Source organism: Pristis pectinata, chromosome 30 (genome assembly GCF_009764475.1).
Source record: "Pristis pectinata isolate sPriPec2 chromosome 30, sPriPec2.1.pri, whole genome shotgun sequence".
Lineage (NCBI taxonomy): Eukaryota > Metazoa > Chordata > Chondrichthyes > Rhinopristiformes > Pristidae > Pristis > Pristis pectinata.
In genome coordinates, this window is record NC_067434.1 from 24,009,236 (window position 1) to 24,028,860 (window position 19,625).

The following is a 19,625-nucleotide window of genomic DNA, read 5'->3' on the forward strand; positions in this document are numbered from 1 at the left end:
AAGACTGAGAAGCTTAGGTTAGGGTTAGACAGACTGAGCAATCCCTCATCAGGGTAGACTGGTAGTGTTGGACGTGGCCCCGGGGACTGAGATGGACAACCCTCCGTATTTAAATCTTTCTTTGGCCTTCCCCTTCTCCAGCCCTATAGCCCTCCAACCCTCCTAACCTCTGAATCAATGTTCATAGAGAATTCCTAGAGTTATACAGCACAGAAACAGGAGGCCCTTTGGTCTAACTGGTCCATGCTGACCAAGATAGTCAAATTTGCCTGTGTTTGGCTCATAACCTTCTAAACATTTCCAATCCATGTACCTGTCCAAATGTCTTTTAAAAGTTGTTCTTGCACCTGTTTCAACTACTTCCTCTGGCAGTTAATTCCACGTACACACCACACTTTGTGTAAAAAAAAAGTTGCCTCTCAGTTTCTATTAAATCTTTCTCCTCTCACCTTAAACCTATGTCATTTAGTTCATGATTCCCCAACCCTGGGAAAAAGACTGAGTGCGTTCACTCTATCTATGCCCCTCATGATTTATACACCTCTATAAGATCCCCTCTCAGTCTCCTACACACCATGGAATAAAGTCCCGGCCAGTCCAACCTCTCCCTATAACTCAGTCCCCTCAAGTCCTGGCAGCATCCTTGTAAATCTTTTCTGTACTCTTTCCAGTTTAATGACATCTTTCCTAAAGCAGGGCGGCCAAAACTGAACACAATACTCCAAGTGCGGCCTCACCAGCCAATTACAGTGGCCAATTAACCTACCATCACGTATGTGTGTTGTGAGAGGAAACCCATACAGTCCATAGTGAGAATGTGCAAACCACACAGACACGGACCCAAGAGATTTGCAGCCCTGGCAGAGGCCATTTGGCCTCTTGTTCCATACTGTTCAAAACTAGGCTGGACTAATCTCACTTCCCAGCTTGTGTTCCATGACCTACAGTTCACTGCTCTTCAAGATTCCTCCAGCTACTGTTTAGAAGAAGTTGTGCTGAGAGTGTCAAACCCCACCACTTGTTGAGTGAAACACTTTTTTTCAATACCCTTCTAATCCTTCTACAAATTAATTTGTATCTCTGCACCCTAGTTATTGACCTCTTGCTATGGGGAACACTCCATTCTCTAGTCAGTGAAGGCCTTTCATAATTTTGTACACCTCGATAAAGTCTCCCCTCAGTCTCCTTCCTTCCACAGAAGACGTTAATAGTGACGTTGAAGAGGCATTTAGACAGGCATGTGAACTTGCAGGGAATGGAGGAATATGGACCTTGCGCAGGCAGATATGTTTAGTTTAATTTGGCATCATGGTCAGCACAGACATTGTGGACCGAAGGGCCTGTTCCTGTGCTAGACTATTCTACGTTCTATGTAGCTCCCTTGCAAAGACTTCCTCAGAACTACAATCCTCCAGCCCTGTCAACATTCTTGACGATGTCCCCTACATCCCCTCTGGTGCTACCACACCATTCCTCTTGTGTGGTGACCTGAGCTTTATGCAGTGCTCCAGGACTATTAGACCATAAGGTAGAAGAACTGAAGACCATTCAGTAAGGTGATGGTTGATTCAACTTTCCTCACATCCACTTCCCCCCTTTCCCCATAACCCTTGATTCCCTTATTGATAAAAGATGCAGCTCAGCTATGAATATATTCAAGGATTCACATTGAAAACACCTCCATGTATGTAACATGCTGCCATTCTTCTGTTGTGTAGTTAGTGCCAAATCAGTCATTACACTACTGGACTTGTGACTCTCATTGTTTTTTCCCAGTGTGGTGATCCATCAGCTTTGACACACTCTTGGATCTCCGGAACATTTCAAATTCACCTTGATAACTTGAGCATCTTGTCTGTGACTATGAGAAGAAAGATGTACATTTCCATCCCATCTCACCCTTTCAAGATATGATAAAGCATATTGCAGGCAATAAGGTTTATTTTCTGAGGTGCAGTCACTGGTGTGATGAGGGAAATGTAGCATGGCAGGTACTGGTTTAATATTGTCTTATGTACTGAGATACAGTGAAAAGGTTTTGTTTGGATGCTATCTAGACAGATCATTCCATACATAAGTACGTTGAAGTAGTAAAAAAGGAAAACAGAATGCAGAATATAGTGCTACCATTATAGAGAAAATTCAGTGCAGGTAGACAAATAAAATGCAAGGGTCATGATGTGGTAGCTTGGGAGATCATGAGTTCATCTATTTAACATATGAGAGGTCTGTTCAAGAGTCTGATTACAGCGAGACAGAAGCTGTCCTTGAGCCTGTTGGTACGTGCTCTCAAGCTTTCATATCTTTTGCTCGAAGGAGAGGGGAGAAGAGAGAATGACCGGGGTGGGAGGGGTCCTTGGTTATGTCGGCTGCTTTCCCGAGGCAGCGGGAAGTGCAGACGAAGTCAATGGAGGGGAGGCTGGTTTGCATTCCCTGGGCTGCACTCACAGCTCTCTGCAACTTCTTGCGTTCTTGGGCAGAGCAGTTGCCATACCAAGCTGTGATGCATCTGGATAAGATGCTTTCTGTGGAGCATTGGTAAAAATTGGTGAAGGTTATTGGGGACCTGCTGAATTTCCTTAGCCTCCTGGAGAAGTAGCGATGCTGGTGAGCTTTCTTGGCCCAGCGTCCATGTGGCTGGACCAGGGCAAGTGTTTGGTGATATTGATACTAGGGCTGCGTATTGGCCCCGGGCCACTGGAGATAATTCCCCAGCTCGTCTTCAAGTAGCATCCTGGGAAGTACAGCAGTATATTGAGATGGGGGTCATCCTAATGTTGGCAGCTTTGATGCTGCAGTACTTCCTCAGTCCCACACCGGAGAGTCAAACGCAGTTTTGTTGCTGAAGTTGCTCATGAGTGTCTTGAACCCACAACCTGGACTTGGAGGCGAGATCACTTCCTATTGAGCTACTCATTGTTGCCTTTCAATGGGATAAGTTTTAAGCAACATCACTTTACTGCAACTGTTACTGAGTACTTAGGGAGAGAGGAAAGGAATCCCAGAGGGTTGACTCACCGTGGACCTCTCCCACACAGCTCCTGGGGCATCTGATGCTACATTTCACTATTGTGGCTGCACAGTCCTACAGTCCTGCCACAGAGCAATGCAGCCTCAGGTAGCAGGTGTCTGATGAACAAGAGGACTCTTAAAAACGGTTGTAAAGCTTCTAAGTAATAAAGAAAATGAATTTAATAATAGATTAAACATGAATTTAGAAGCACAATGTAAAATAATTGAAAATATTAATTAAATGTTTTTATTTATAAAAATAAATTTAGAAGCACAATCAACTTGTGTAAGTTGATTTAATTTATTAAAGGTTTTTAACAAAGCACACATGCTCAGTTACTTCTCAGTGATCCCATTTGGGTGGATGTAGCATCAGTAGCTGCTGTAAAGTTGAGGGGCCTGACGTGAAGTGTACCCAGCCACCCAGCTGAGTAGGTTATGCATTTGCCTGTCGAGCCAGGGGTGAGCCTGGAGGCGGAGAAGAGGTAAGATGCACCTGTGTCAGACCTCCAGTGTGTTCTGTACTCCCAGGTCTGCGCACTGCGGCTCACAAGTCCAGCACGAGCTGCTGCCTGTTCTAACGAGCCCGCCAGACCCTGCGGTACAATTGCCTAGCCACCGGCACAGTCTGAGCCTGTGTAGAATCAAATCATGTTTCAAACAAAAACTTGGTACAAATCGATCTTCTGTTTCTGTCACTCAACTCTCTACCTTCCTTTGCTACAGGTCCCACTTTCAAACCTCCCTGTCCCCGTATGCAGGATTAAGGCAGACAGTAACTGTGGACACCGCGGCATCTAGGCAGGCGTGTGTGTGTGTGTGTGTGTGTGTGTGTGTGTGGTGTGTGTGTGTGTGTGTGTGTTGTGTGTGTGTGTGTGTGTGTGTGTGTGTGTGTTTTCATTATTTCAATTAAAATCTTTTTGAAGTGGTAAAATTCTGAAGGAATATCCAATTAGATCCTCAGCACTTAACTTGCTTGAGGCTATGTGCAATGAGATAAAAGGAAAGCGGGGTGACTAAACATCATTAAAAGCGGGTCGGTGCATTATTTGAAGTGACTGCTCATCAAGTTCTGAAGTGAGCAGAAGATGGACAAGAAGGGAGCTGATTATGATGGTTCCTGATGGGAACATTCATTTGATGTGTGTTGTCTTTAACAAATTGGACTCTGTTATTTTAATTATATTTTTAAAAGTAAAGCAAACGGATTCTGTTTCGAAGCTCCTGGCTGGTCATTCTGTTTATGGTGAGTTCATTAAAAAAGTACCTGTTTGGAGTATAATGGGGTACCCAGGAGTATTAGAACCACCTTTTATTATTTATCATATTCCTTTTGACTGTTTATTATTGCTGCTTGTGGCTCACTCAATTATAAACCCAAATTAATTCCCCTTTTGTTTTAAAATAGATTTTTGATTACACTGGATATTTGCCCCTAACCTGGTGGTCTATCAAACCTTAGATTTTTCTTTCAGTCATCTGCAAAGATCATTGATCTGTACAATCCCAAAATGTAACACTAAAACATGTCCCATCACAAAGCTGCCAGTAATGTTCTTTACATGAGCCACTCTTTCTTGTTTTCTGAATCCTTTCAGGTGTCTCCTTGTCAAACAACCCGCTTCCATTGTGGGAATACTTTCTGAACCATTGTCTCTGTAAGAGAAATGTTTTTCTGAGCCCACCTTCTCCACCCCCCGACTTCCCCCACTCCACTCAACCTTAATTCTTTCTGTGGCTGAGTCATTCACCAACCATTACAGTGACCCACCCAGATGTGTGTCTTCACCAGCACCTCCTGTCAATGTTCAATCTCCATTGTGCTTGCTGTCTACCGCTTAGTGTTATTTTGAGGTGGTGAGACAATACTCTGACGAACAATGTCTCTGATTAGTCCTTCAAATAAGATGAAAGCTCTTAACATTAAATTAACTGATCTGGGAAATTAAGTCTTTGAAGTGTGAACCCTCTGAGCTCAAATTTACCCAGCTTGAATCCATTGTTGCAGTGTGATCCATTACATTTTATACTTGCAAATCACATGCCTCAATGTAGTTATGACACATTTTATCTCTTTCTCTTTAATATTTATATATAATGTTATGTCACATTGTATTCCAGAGCACTGTTTGGTAATTGGGTTTCCATATTCAGATCTATGTGTCAACATCACCACATGGATGTGCTGCCTAAATGATGGAGTGTAGATTCAGAACTAGTTAAGTAATGCAATGCAAGAAGTTAAAATGAAACCTGTGCCTAACAATGTCAGTCCTTAGTTAATCTTGCAGTAATATTGTGTCATAGAGCAATACAGCACAGATACAGGCCCTTCGGCCCAACCAGTCCATGCCGACCACGGTGCCCACCCAACTGGTCTCAATTTCCTGCACTCGGCCCATATCCCTCCAAGCCCTGCCCCTCCATGTACCTATCCAAGTGCTTCTTAAATGATACTGTTGTACCTGCCTCACCCACTTCCTCTGGCAGCTCGTTCCATATACTCACCACCCTCTGCCTGAAAAAAGTTGCCCCTCAGGTCCCTTTTAAATCTTTCCCCTCTCACCCTAAATCTATGCCCCCTAGTTTTGGACTCCCCTACCCTGGGGAAGAGACTGTGACCATCCACCTTATCTATACTTCTCATAATTTTAAACACCTCTATAAGGTCGCCCCTCATTCTCCTACGCTCCAAGGAATAAAGACCTAGCCTGGCCAACCTCTCCCGATAACTCAGGCCCTTGAGTCCTGGCAACATCCTTGTAAACCTTTTCTGCCGTCTTTCCAATTTAACCATGTCTTTTTATGAACAGGTGGCCAAAACTGTACACAATACTCCAATTGTGGCCTCACCGATATAACAGTTACAAGCATATAACATGAGTAAGGAAGTCTTGCTACATTTAGTAGGGCTTTGGTGAGACTACACCTACGGTCAACATCATAACCTAATCCTTTGAGTGCAGTTTTGGTCTCCTTATCCCGGGAAGAAGATATATATAATTTAGAGACAGTCCAACATAGATTTACTAAGTGTATTTCTGACAGGTGAAAGTTGTCCAGTGAGGAGAGAGTGAACACGATGGACATGTACCCTGGAAAGAGAAACGGAGTTAATGTTACAGGTCAAAGACTGGAGAAGGGTCTTCAATCTGAAACATTAACTCTGTCTCTCTTTCCACAGATGCTGCCTGACCTGCTGGGTCTTTCCAGCATTTCCTGTTTATACTTCCAATATCCGGTATCTGCAGTTTTTCATGCACTCGCTGGAGTTTGGAAGAATGAGAGGTGATCTCATTGAAACGGATACTGAGGGAGCTTGACAGGTAGACGTTGCAGAGTTGGCGGGAGATCAAAGAACTGGGGTGTGGGGTTGGATATTTAAACAATAAGATGGAGGAATTTCTTTGCTCAGAGGATGGTGAATCCTTGGGATTCTCTACCACAGAGAACGGTGAGAGTGCGGAATTTCTACAAGGCCGAGATTGATTTGGAATCCATAAAAATCCAGGGATGGACAGAAATGGAGTTGAGGATCATGACCTTAGTAAACAGCAGAGTGGGTTTGAGGGCTTGCTGCTAATCCCTATTTTCTTCCTTTACTTTAATGGGAGATTTGAGATGGTGCATTGACGTGTTGAGATGATTTCATCCCTCAGTATTTTTCCTTCCCTTTTCCCATTGAATTCCTTCCTCATTCAAGGTCATGAGGCCAACTTTGAGTTCAGCTCGCTACCAAGTATGGGCCCTTTCATACCAGACAACATAAACACTCAGCTGCTCACAAAAGCTGGTCTAGATTTGCAATGAATCAGCAAATCAGATTTCAACTCTTGTCTTGAAGCATTTCAAAGGACATTTAACCCTTTCACTGCCTTTGCCAACAGTGCAGGGCCCTAACCTTTGAAGTCACTCCTGTAAAACTGTCAGCCTCAGAACACTGGTGAATCTACCTGTTGTAATTGTAGTGCTCTTCCTCTGAATGGGGGCCTGAATCTTAACCCAATCCTCTGACTACTGCCTCAGCGAGTTGATTGCCTCCTTGACTATGTACACTAGTTGTAAACACAATTTCACTCACTCAGTCCTTGCCTGGGTTGCTCCACACCAAAACCACACTTCAATTCCTTCGTAGGAAGGGCATTTCTTCTTCCTACTTTCATTCCTGAAATGAACTGTATCTTTGCAAACACCAGCTTCCTCCACAAAATTGTTTGGTTGGTAACAGTGCAAACAAGATGTATGAGCATGTTTCCAGGACTCGATGGCATCAAGGAGGCGTACAGGAGTGAGATAGATCGGCTGGGTGAGTGGTGTCGCAACAACAACCTCCAACTCAGTGTCAGCAAGATCAAGGAATTGATTGTGGACTTCAGGAAGGGGAAGTCGGGAGAACACACACCAGTCCTCACTGAGGGGTCAGCTGTGGAAAGGGTGAGCAGCTTCAAGTTCCTGGGTGTCAACATCTCCGAGGATCTTTCCTGGGCCCAACACATTGATGCAATCACAAGGCACGCCAGCAGCTCTAATTTGTTTGGAGTTTGAGGAGATTTGGTGTGGCACCAAAGACTCTTGCAAATTTGTATAGATCTGCGGTGGAGAGCATTCTGACTGGTTGCATCACCGCCTGGTATGGAGGCTCCAATGCACAGGATTGCAAGAGGCTGCAGGAGGTTGTAGACTCAGCCAGCTCCATCACAGGCACAACCCTCCCCACCATCGAGGACATCTTTAAGAGGCGATGCCTCAAGGCAGCGGCATCCATCACTAAGGACCCTCAACACCCGGGACATGCCCTCTTCTCGTTACTGCCATTGGGGAGGAGGTACAGGAGCCTGAAGACCCACACTCAACAATTCAGAAACAGCTTCTTCTCCTCCGCCTTCAGACTTCTGAACGGTCCATGAACCCATGAACACTACCTCGTTATTCCTATTTTTGCAATATTTATTTATTTTGTAATTTATGGTAATTTTATGTCTTTGCACTGCACTGCTGCTGCAAAACAACGCATTTCACATCCTATAAGACATTGATAATGAACCTGATTCTTTTTCCCAGGGAAAGGAAATCAAAAACTAGAGGGCATAGCTTTAAGGTGAGGGTGAAAAGATTTAAAAGGGACCCGAGGGGCAACTTCTTCACACAGGGGGTGGTGGGTGTTTGAAACGAGCTGTCAGAAGTAGTAGTTGAAATGGATACCATAACAACATTTAAAAGACATTTGGACAGGTATATGGATTGGACAGGTTTAAATGGATATAGGCCAAACATGGGCAAATGTGACTAGTTTAGACAGGCATCTTGGTCAGCATGGACGAGTTGGGCTGAAGGGCCTGTTTCTGTGCTGTATGACTGCAAGAACATATCTGTAACCTCATCACCATTTGCAAATGATCTGATTGTTCCTCAGTTTTCCCAGGTGCAGATCCTGTATGGCTACAGAGTTTTAATGGGGCAGTTTTAAAAAATCACTTTCTTTGTAAAATAAAGTGATATCCCTGTCACGGATGACTGCAGCCCCTGCGGTGCCTTGACTGAACCAGTGGACACTGCCTCTTACCTCTCAAGGGATATCCAGTTCAGAACATAACCTTGGAATCGGCAGGCAAGACATTTGGACCTCGCCCCCTCTTCCAATTCCTAGGCTTGTGAAAGGCTGCCTAGGCTTGGAAGCAGATCCCTCGCCTGACCCTCTCCCCCTCACTGCATCCTCAGTAGTCAGAAGAAGTGCAATCAGAACTTGAGGAGCAGCTGCTAGAAGTGAGGAAGAGAAGGACTCTGCTTGTGGTTTCCTCTTGTTCAGTTTTGCAAGCAAACATATCGCTGCTCAGAAGACCGGTTTCTGGTAAAAAAAAGAACATGGATATCAGGAAGCATCTGTGTGGGAGAGAAACTGTTGGTTGTTTACAGCAGTGGCATCATTCGTTGTCCATTCCTAGTTGCTGGGGAGACAGATGAGAGTCCACCACATTGGTGAGTCTGGAATCACACATTTTCTCAAATTTCATATTTTTCTCATTACACAGAGGAAGCCATTCAGCCCATCGAGTTCCTGCTAGCATTCCTAAGTATCCTCGTCAGTTCCATATCCCAAATGATTTATTCATAACTTGTTCTCTCTCACATGACTATTAACTCCACTCAATTCTCCTCTGTAGCGGTCAGCATAACGCTTTACAGCGCCAGTGACCCGGGTTCAATTCTGGCCGCTGTCTGTAAGGAGCTTGTACGTTCTCCCTGTGTCTGTGTGGGTTTCCTCCGGGTGCTCCGGTTTTCTCCCACATTCCAAAGACGTACAGGTTAAGAAGTTGTGGGCATGCTACGTTGGTGCCGGAAGCGTGACGACACTTGCGGGCTGCCCCCAGAACGTTCCACACAAAAGATGTATTTCTCTGTGTGTTTTGATGTACATGTGACTAGTAAAGATATCTAAATCTAAGGGTTATTTTACAGTAGCCAATTAATATACAAACCAGCACACCTTTGGTATGAGAATGGCACACTCAGGGGAACCCCACACAGGGAGAACGTGCAAACTCCACACAGACAGCACCAGAGGTCAGGATTGAACCCGGGCCACTGGAGCTGTGAGGCAGCAGCTATACTAGCTGCACAACTGTGCCACCCATTTGGGGCTAGAGCAGTTCAGAAAGTCAGAAGGTTGGTCTTTATAATGTTATTTTGTTGGTGACTGTTTCTGATATTTAAAGCCAGATTTTTTTCTTAAATTTAATTTCTTGAGTTTTAACTTGCTCAGTTGCTGAGGTGGGGTTTGAACCCCATGTCTCTGGATCATTGGTCCAGATTTCTGACTGCTAACTAGAAACTTAGTCACTGTGCCACCAAACCCCTGATGTTTCAGGTTGCTAAGTGGGAAAAGGTAGAGGAAAAAAACAGTTTAAAGTTGTTGCAAAAGGGGGAAGAGTAGAGGGAACTAAAGGAAGGGTCTCTGATTGGTGGAGATCAGGAGGGACAACGATGCAACGAGGGATGATTGGAGTTTGCTGAAGAATATGATAACAAGTGAAGATATGTAGTTAGCTATAGAATTCTCTTGTCCAGCTTGGCATGCAGGCGGACCTGATGTTATTCATTAATCATAGAGTCATGCAGCACGGAAACAGGCCCTTTGGCCCAACTCGTTCATGCCGACCAAGATGCCCATCTAAGCTCGTCCCATTTGCCTGCGTTGGGCTTATATCCCTCTGAACCTTGCCTGTCCACGTACCTGATCTGAGTAATTTCTTCTTCAATTTAGACATCCAGCAACTGTCACATTTTGCTTTTGGACCAGTTTCTGATAATGGCTTCACATCACTAGTTTGTGTTCCTTTCGCTTTACAAACTTTGGCTTGGCCTTTCTGCCTCAGCACTGTTGGGGGTTCTGCTGTCGTGGAGTTGTTTATAACATCCTGAACTGTTTAGAAAGAAGTTGGATCAGGCATTGGGAAAAACCTGATGGGGGAAGGGAAGGAAAGGGAATCAAAAACTAGAAGTTATAGGTTTATGGTGAGAGGGGAAAGATTTAAAAGGGACCTGAGGAGCAACTTCTTCACACAGGTGAGGCGTATGTGGAACGAGCTGGCAGAAAAAGTGGTTGAGGTAGATACATTAACAACACTTAGAAGATACTTGGACAGATACATGGACAGGAAAGGTTTAGACCAGGACATACAAGATACAGGTACAATATTAGGTCATTCAGCCCATCAGTCAAGAGGCATTATGGGCCCAAATTTGGACAAATGGGACTAACTTAGATGAGCACCTAAGTTAGCATGGGACGAGTTGGACTGAAGGGCCTGTTTCCATGCTGTCGTACTCTATGACTATGATGTGCCATATTTTGTCTGAAGGCCTGTTATGAGTCTTCAAGCAGTGTGCTCTCTCGTATCCGTGTGATGTGCCTGATTTGTGTGGCGGTGATGGAAACTGGTCTGCAACAAGTTTTAAAGACTTAATACGTAAATGGAATCAAGCGTTTGGCCTTGTAATAAATCATAGCCTTTATGGATATATGTGTGATGTGTCTCAATGAAGACCTTACAAGGCCAGGTCTTGTTCTAATTCTACCATCCGGAATCTAACACACAGATTATCCAGAAGCGGGCTGTGAACCTAAAAGAGATCAAGCTTCTCTCTGGTCAATGTGGAGCTAAGAAATATGAAAAAATTGCATTCAAAATGTTGAAAGGGTATAAAAAAAACTACATTTGAAGGCAACCCAATGTTGGTGTTTATCTCAAGGCCGGAATAGAGAGAGGTGAATGTTGTGTCAGTGGAGTGGTCTGGAAGTCTGGATGAGGAGTACTGCACACAGTTCTGTACATCTCTCCTCGGACAGGAGAGATGTATCAAACTGTATGTCATGGTGCTGAGTCATTTAGTAAACAGTTATTTGATTGTACAACTTAACCCTGAAAAGTTATTGCAGTGGTATCACAAAACTTCCAAATTGGCTAAATCGCTTTTTCCAATGGAAGGAGCATCAATTCATTCCAATGCCATTTTCTACAATAAAATTATTGTAGAATCGAGGGACTGACAGCCTACACTTTGGGAGGATTCAGCTGGTGATCAACTGCACACAGCCCAGTGCATCCTGGACTTCTGTACCCGCTCAGCGAGGTGTGTGTCAGGTGCCTGTCCGTTGGTGCACGGGTTCTGTCGGTCAATTTACTTGCACTTTACATGGGACCCTGAGCTTTACCTCAGGTTGGCTGGGTTACAGACAGTGACCCCACTCAACGCGCAACTGGTTTATCTTGAATCCCACATTTTGTTTTATTACTTGAACTGAAATTCCCCAGCTGCTGTGGTGAGATTCGAACTTGTGTCTCTGGATCAATAGTTCAGAACTCTGGCTGCTGGTGACTTAATGGCTCAATTGAATGAGGTCACTGACCCATGGAAAGAAGAAATAAAGACGAGTATTTGGATTATTTTACTTCAAATTTTAAATCATTTTGTGGCGACTCACCGTCTAGTCAGGCGAACCGCTCGGCAGTCGGGTCGCGCGGTGTCGGAGCGACGAGGCCCAAGATGGCGGCGGGCCTCGTCTTTCCGAGAGACGGGGAGAACACCGCGCCGCGGGAAAGTCCTGATGACGTAGGACTTACGTCATTGCCGGTTTTTGGGCGGGAGTTTTCTCCCTTAAAGGGCCCGCGCAAGGCGGGAAAATAAACCAGTTTCTGTTTGCAATCTCCGAGTGAGTCTTGTTTTATTCTGCGGTAGCAACCGCTACAATTTGTTAATTTTTGTGGTTTTAATGCACTTATTAATCACTTTTAAAGTCTTATGGTTGTTTAAATTTATTTAGACTGAGACGTTTTGAAAAGCCTTTGACCAGTGGTGATCTGGGAAAGGTTACCAAAGTGTTTTGGGGATGGAACTTTAATGCCCAGGTGAGAGTCACCATTGGGATCCAGCTGTACTTTGTGAGACATTCTTGGGTGTAAAGCACATGCTCCTTGATTTTTTGGACCGTCAGATTTTTATAAAATTACACATATTTTATATTTTAATGTTATGTATATTCTTCATTTATTGTCTTATCATTTATGTTATTAATTAATTAATTATGTAAAATATATTTATATTTTATAAAATTATCTAAAATGTTGTTTTAGAGCCCACCTACTCAACCTGAACTCAATTGGACCCAACTGTACGTGCTGAATTTGATCGAGTCATACATCAAAGCTAATTGTACTCCTCTTTCCTCAGGGGAGGGGTCGAAAACCAGAGTTAAAGTAATTGTTGGAAGACTGAGAGGGGAGATGAGAAAGTAGAGACACAGGGACTGCAGACGCTGGAAACCTAGAGCAACACACAAAAGCACTGGAGAAACTCAGCGGGTCAGGCAGCATCCAAGGAGGGAAATGGACGGTCGACGTTTCGGGTCGAGGCCCTTCATCAGGACTGGAAAGGAAGAGGGGAGATTGGCGGTATAAAGAGGTGGGGGGAAGGGATGGAGCAAGAGCTGGCAGACGATAGGTGGATCCAGGTGAGGGGGGTGCTGATAGGCAGTTGAGGGAGGGAGGATGGGGGGAATGATGGAAGAAGCTGGGAGGTGATAGGTGGAAGTGACAAAGAGCTGAACATGGTGGAATGTGATCGGAGAGGACACTGGACCATGGAATAAGGGAAGGAGGGGGGGGAGGGGAACCAGTGTGTGGGTGATGGTCAAATGGAGAGGGTGGGAGAGGGGAAAGAGATAGGGTGTTGGGGGCTAGTGGAATTAGGAGGGAAAATAAAGGGGGGGGGAAGAGGCAGAGGGGGAACGATTACTGGAAGTTAGAGAAATCGAGGTCCATGCCGTCAGGTTGGATACTACCAAGGTGCTGTTCCTCAAACCTGCATCTAGCCTCGACCAGGCAGTGGAGGAGGCTGTGGACAGACATGTCGGTGTGGGAATGGGGAGTTAAAAGGACTGGGCACCGGCAGATCCCGGCTGGTATGGTGGACGGAGCAACGGTGCCCGACAGGAAAGTAGCTTTTCATTCTCGAGTACGGTAAGGGTGTGAACTCAACTTCCTGCAAGGATAGGAAGCCATCACCACACTTAGGTTGTACTTGAGTGCACAGATTTGATGGGCTTTATGAAGATAGAGGAGCAGAATTAGGCCATTTGGCCCATCGAGTCTGCCTCGCCGTTCAATCATGGCTATCTTTTATTCCTCAGCCCCATTCTCCCACCTTCTCTGTGTAACCTTTAACCCCCTTACCAATCAAGAACCTATGGACCTCTGCCTTAAATACTTGCCCAGTGACTTGGCCTCTATCTCTTGCTCCGTATTTCTCTGTGGCAACAAACTCCACAGATTCACCACCCTCTGACTGAAGAAATTCCTCCTCATCTCAGTTCTAAAGGGATGTCCCTTTATTCCGAGGCTGTGCCCTCGGATCCTGGACTATCCCACTGATGGAAACATCCTCTCCACATCCACTCTATCCAGGCCTTTCAGTATTCGGTGGGTTTCGATGAGATCCCCCACCCATCCTTCTGAACTCCATCAAGTACAGGCCCAGAGACATAAAACACTCCTCCTTTATTTCAGTTTGCACGACAGAAGCACCTTTTTGCAGCTGCCACGAGTTGACCTTTGAATACCCTCTGGGTTCCTGTTATGAAGAGGGAGCTCAGTTTCAGTTGGACTGAAGTGATGGGAAACATGGGGACGTGTGGTGCTTGCCAACATTAACGGCAGCTCCCAAAATGTGAAGGGTAAATTCAGGACAGATTTGAGGAACTGTCTATTTACGTAGAGGCCAGTCACCAGCTGGAATGGGTTACTGGGATGTCTGGTTGAGACCAATATACAGGGCTGAAAAAGTATTTGGGAGTCTCCAGCAGGAATGTCAAATGTTATTCTTGCATGGTGGAGTGAAAGGGCTGTTTGTCTATTAATGATTCATAAAATCATAGAGAGATACAGCCGGGAAACAGGCCCTTCAGCCCATAGAGTCTATGCCAGCCCTCAACCTCCCATTAACACTAATCCTACATTAAGTTCCCTGAAAATGATGTCAGGACGGTGAAGAAAGCACGTTGGCTTTCATCAGTCAGGGTATAGAAGTTGGGATGTTATGTCACAGTTGTGCAAGGCATTAGTCAGGCTGCACTTAGAGTATTGTGTTCCGTTTTGATCACCCTGCTATAGGAAAGATGCCATTAGGCTGGAAAGAGTGCAGAGAAGATTTATGAGGATGTTGCCAGAACTCAGGAACTGGGGTATAGAGAGAGGTTGGGCAGGCTAGGACTTTATTCCTTGGAGTGCAGGTGATCTTCTCATGGTGTATAAAATCATAAGGGACATGGGGGAATGCACATGGTTTTTCCTATGGTTGGGGAATCAAGAACTAGAGGGTATAGGTTTTAGGTGAGAGGAAAAAGATTTAATGGGAACCCGAGCGGCAACTTTTTGACACAAAAGGTGGTATGTACATGGAAAGAGCTGTAGAAGAGGTGGTTGAGGCAGGTACAATAACAACATTTAAAAGACATTTGGACAGGTACATGGATAGGAAAGGTTCAGAGGGATATGGGCCAAATGCGGGCAAATGGGACTGGCTTTGTGGGATCTATGGTTAGCATGGATGAGTTGGGCCAAAGGGCCTGTTTCCATGCTGTATGACTCTATGACTGCAAGGTAGGAAATAAAGACCTGCATTTCTATAGCATCTTTCATCCTGGTTTCAGAATGGTTGAAAATGAAGTATTTTTGAAGGGCAGCCAGCTGCAATGTGGAGGACTCTGCATTGAATTGTACACAGCAAGCTCCCACAATCAGCAATATGGTGATGGTCTGCAATGTTGCTTGAGGGCTAGATATCAGCCAGGGCAAACTCCAAAGCCACCCCTCTTCAAAACTTTGTTGGGGAGTCTTTAGCATTCACCTCAGAGGGCAAGAAAGGCCATTAATGTAGCGTCTCTGCACCACTTTCACTAAATTAAGTTGTCCGCATTTCTCTCTGAAGTCGCCTGATGGTAGATTTATGCCATCTACAGAGGCTTCAGTTTCTTCTAATGAGGACTAGCCTCCTGTGTTGCTGGAGTGTAGTATGTATTTAGATGAACAAGATATTCTCCAATGTATTGTGTATTAGATTTTGTGTGTGGTTATTGGGCATGTGCGCCGTCTAAGAACTTTGTCCAAGACACATTTTAGAGCTCTTAGTGTCCCCTGCACGTTATTCCACACATTCTGCATGTTGCCTTGCTATAGGCTGGGAATCTACAGGGGTGGATACGTTTCCCTCCCGTGGCTCTTTGCTTCCTCCTTGCAATTTGTTTGGACTTCCTGTGTTTGCCCATCCTACCCTATTGGTCTGGAGCAAACACCTTGTTTGGCTTGGACCTCTGGTCTAAACCTTGTCCTGCTCTCTTCCTTGTGGTCCAGGGTGATGCTGGTGATGCGGTCCCTGTGGCCGGATCTCCTCCATTCAGTGCCCGCATCCTACAGGTTTGTGTTTCCCGGTTTTACTCTCCCCATAATAATTCAATGTCAGATTTCAGCTGCAGGAACAGTTACCCTGGTGAAATACTGGTGCACTGGATTACAGCGAGATTTGAGGTTTTAAACGTGTGTCCCGTTGGTATGGTTGAGCACCAGGGTCATTGCCCTGTGCAAGGAATGAAGCTCAAACTTTGTTGAATTGCGCATTGTATTACCATTTTTAGCAAGGCTAAAATTACAGTTATTGACAACATATTAAAGAAAATGCTCAGATGCACTAAACTCTTTCAGTAGTCCACCAGGTACAAAGTCCTTGCCTCAGGGGGCCCCTTTGAGTATTGTAAAAGAGATTATGTTCCTCAAAGGAAATATGAGAAAACACCCCTAAGCCTGTGTAATATAACAATGTATTGTGCTCACAAGTAATGCTCATATATCGTCTGTGACATTTTTATAGCTTTGTTGCTTACAAGCATAAACTTTCACATTTGAGATGTGTCCAACAAAGAGAATTAATTTCTGTAGCATCTTTCAATGGGACGGTTTAACCCAAGCTTGCTCTGCTCTCTCAGACGGGCGTAATCTTTGGTGTGTGAGTTGAAGTTAATCGCTCAGTCAACTTAAATGAAATAGCAGACCATCCGGACATTGTCATGTTGCTCTTTGTGGGATCTTGCTGTAAATTGGCTGCTGTGTTTCCTACATTACAGTAGTGACTGAACTTCAAGAGTGCTACACTTGCTGTGAAGTGTCGTGGGGTGTTCGAAAAGAGATGTGAAAGGCAACATAGAGTTTTAAGATTTGCTTCTTAGTATTTTTGGACATCTGTATTAGCTGTTAATTATGTTTCTAAATTCCCCATTTCTCTCTCATACTTGACTCCACTGACCTCAACTTGCGTCAGGCCAGAACTCATTGCAAAATGCTTACAATTCCACTTGAAACCGCTACGATTTCCTGGCATAAGAATTTGGCACTCGGCACTAACTGCCCACTCTCTGCATGTTCCCAACTGTGCTCCAGTGCCAGACTCCCCATGGAGCACAAACTGACAGCAAGTTTGTGACTGGGGAACCTTCCTGTGAACCCGGGAGAGGTTAGACCTGCTGCAGGAACAGCACAGCCCTTCATGTCCTTATGGAGGAGCAACAGCTGTGGAATAGGGAAGTGAGAAAGATCAGTTCTGGAGTACTGGAGTGTGTAGGAACAAATTCTCTCAGTGGGTGATAAATCTCTGAAGTTGAACTTGGAAGATTGTGGAATCTAGATCACTGGGAGCAGTGCAGATCAGCATAGTCATTTTGAATAGTGATGCAGGCTTGAGGGACCAGGTTGCTCCTGCTCCTGTTATCTTATGTTGTTTACTGCGATCAACACAGCTGGGTGGCTGCCTGTACTGCCTTACCTTGAACTTCCCCTCCCCTACCTGGCTCAACCTGCCTGTCATCTTACACCCCTCCACAGTCCATCTATCACCTTGGACTCCTGTCTCTACACTCCTCCTCTCCTCTTTACACTGGCCCCGTCTCCCTTCTCCACTCTCAATCCTGCTGCAGGGTTTCAACCTGAAATGTCAACAATTCTTTCCCACCGCCCCCCCCCCCACCCCCCACAGATGCTGCTCGACCCGCTGAGCTCCCCCAGCAGATTGTTTGTTGCTCCAGATTCCAGGTTCTGCAGTCTTTTTCCCAGGGAAAGGGAAGCAAAAACTCGAGGGCATTGGTTAAAGGTGAGAGAGGAAAGATTTAAAAAGGATCTGAGGGGAAACGTCCTTATCTTGAACGAGCTGCCAGGGAAGCTAAGGGGGGGATGGGTGAAATAACAACATTTAAAAGACGTTTGGACAGGTACATGGGTAAGAAAGGTTTAGAGGGATATGGACCAAACGTGGGCAACTGGGACTAGCTCAGGTGGGCACCCTGGTCGGCATGGACGAGTTGGGCTGAAGGGCCTGTTTCCGTGCTGTATGACTCTATGACTTTAATCTCCTTTCTTCTGACTTCACGATCCTTAATTTTTCATCATATTTGGTTGATCTCCTTGTGAACTCCTGCTGTATTCTGTCTCAGAATTACTTCTGCAGTGTGGACACACGAGCAGATGTTCTCCTCCACCTGTGGCCTTATTATTAGCTTTGCTGATTCAACCCAACTCTTTTCACCTAACAAGCAATCACTTATTTGTTTTATAAATGCTACTTGTGTCAGCTTGCTGTATGCTTATCAGTGCCACAGGGTCTGCACTTCAGAACAATTCATTCCAGGTGAAGTGTTTCCAAGAGGTGTGATAAAGTGCAATGTAACTAGGAGTTTATCTTTCTGTTTGTATTCTTTGCTCTTAATAACAAGGATCAGATAGGCTCCATATCCTACTAGCAGCTGGCTTCCTGAGCCAGATGCAACGATGCTACATGTGTCAGTTTTGGTTGAGTTATATTCTGGGTACAGCTTGGGCCATGCTATACTTTATCCAGGTCAGGGAGATGCTCAGTGTTACTGCACGCATATCACATGATGGAGATTGTTATATCTATAGCGTTGGGTGTGAAAAAATGTATAAGTACTTAGGCTCAGCTTGGTTCAGATTGTCAAGTCAAGTTGAGTTTATTGTCATGTGCACAAGTACGGTGAGGAACAGTTACAATGAAAAACTTGCTTGCAGCAGCATCACAGGCACATAGGGACAATGCACAATATAAATTATACATAAATTATAAGATATCTTTATTAGTCACATGTACATCAAAATACACAGTGAAATGATCTTTTACATAGAGTGTTCTGGGGGCAGCCCGCAAGTGTCTCCATGCTTCCGGCGCCAACATAGCATGCCCACAACTTCCTAACCCGTACGTCTTTGGAATGTGGGAGTAAACCGGAGCACCCGGAGGAAACCTACGCAGACATGGGGAGAACGTACAAACTCCTTACAGACAGCGGCCGGAATTGAATCCAGGTCTCTGGCGCTGTAATAGCGTTACGCTAACCGCTACACTACTGATTATCCACAGATTATAGAAGACAGTGATGAGGGAGGGGAAAAAAAGACTGCAAAAACAAAACATTAGTGCAAGCAACAAAGACACAATCAGAGACACGTGCAAGTGCAAGAGGTGATCCGCAGTGTTCCGTTGCTGAAGTAGGGTTAGGGTTGTGGGGGTTGATTCAAGAACCTGATGGTTGTGGTTAGGTTGTGTTGTTTACGTACACGGGCAAACCTCAGGATCTTGTGGTCCTGGAACGAAAGCCCAGATATTTATGTGCAAGCCTCGGGAATGGGACTGATCCCACAACCTGCTGATTTGAATGCTGCGTCAACTCACTCATTCATTCAGCACTATTGATAACATGTAATTAAATGGGTCACGTAGCGGATACATGGGTCGCTCGGGTCAACCAGGGAAGGTCACCATTTGCATCCTCCTTTCCTCTTCCATTAAACTCTGAGAATCTCTTTGATTCCCTTCTTCCTTGTCAGCTTATCCAGCTTCTCCTTAGGTGCAGAGTGTTACTGGATGAGCTGCATGTACGGAGTCATGGTATGACTGACGTGGATTTGTCTCAAAGTTGCATTTTCAACTATTTTTAGCTCATTAATGAAAGGTTGTGTAGTTTAGTTGTCTGGGCTTGTTGAATATGAGGAATATTATAT

General features: G+C 44.9%; 1 protein-coding gene across 5 annotated transcripts in view; it reads left to right on the plus strand.

The window, feature by feature from the left end:
- The window catches only part of ndst2a (N-deacetylase/N-sulfotransferase (heparan glucosaminyl) 2a), a 432,751-nt gene that overhangs the window by 143,955 nt on the left and 269,171 nt on the right, over window positions 1–19,625 (plus strand). The gene's annotated exons all lie outside the window — the stretch shown is intronic.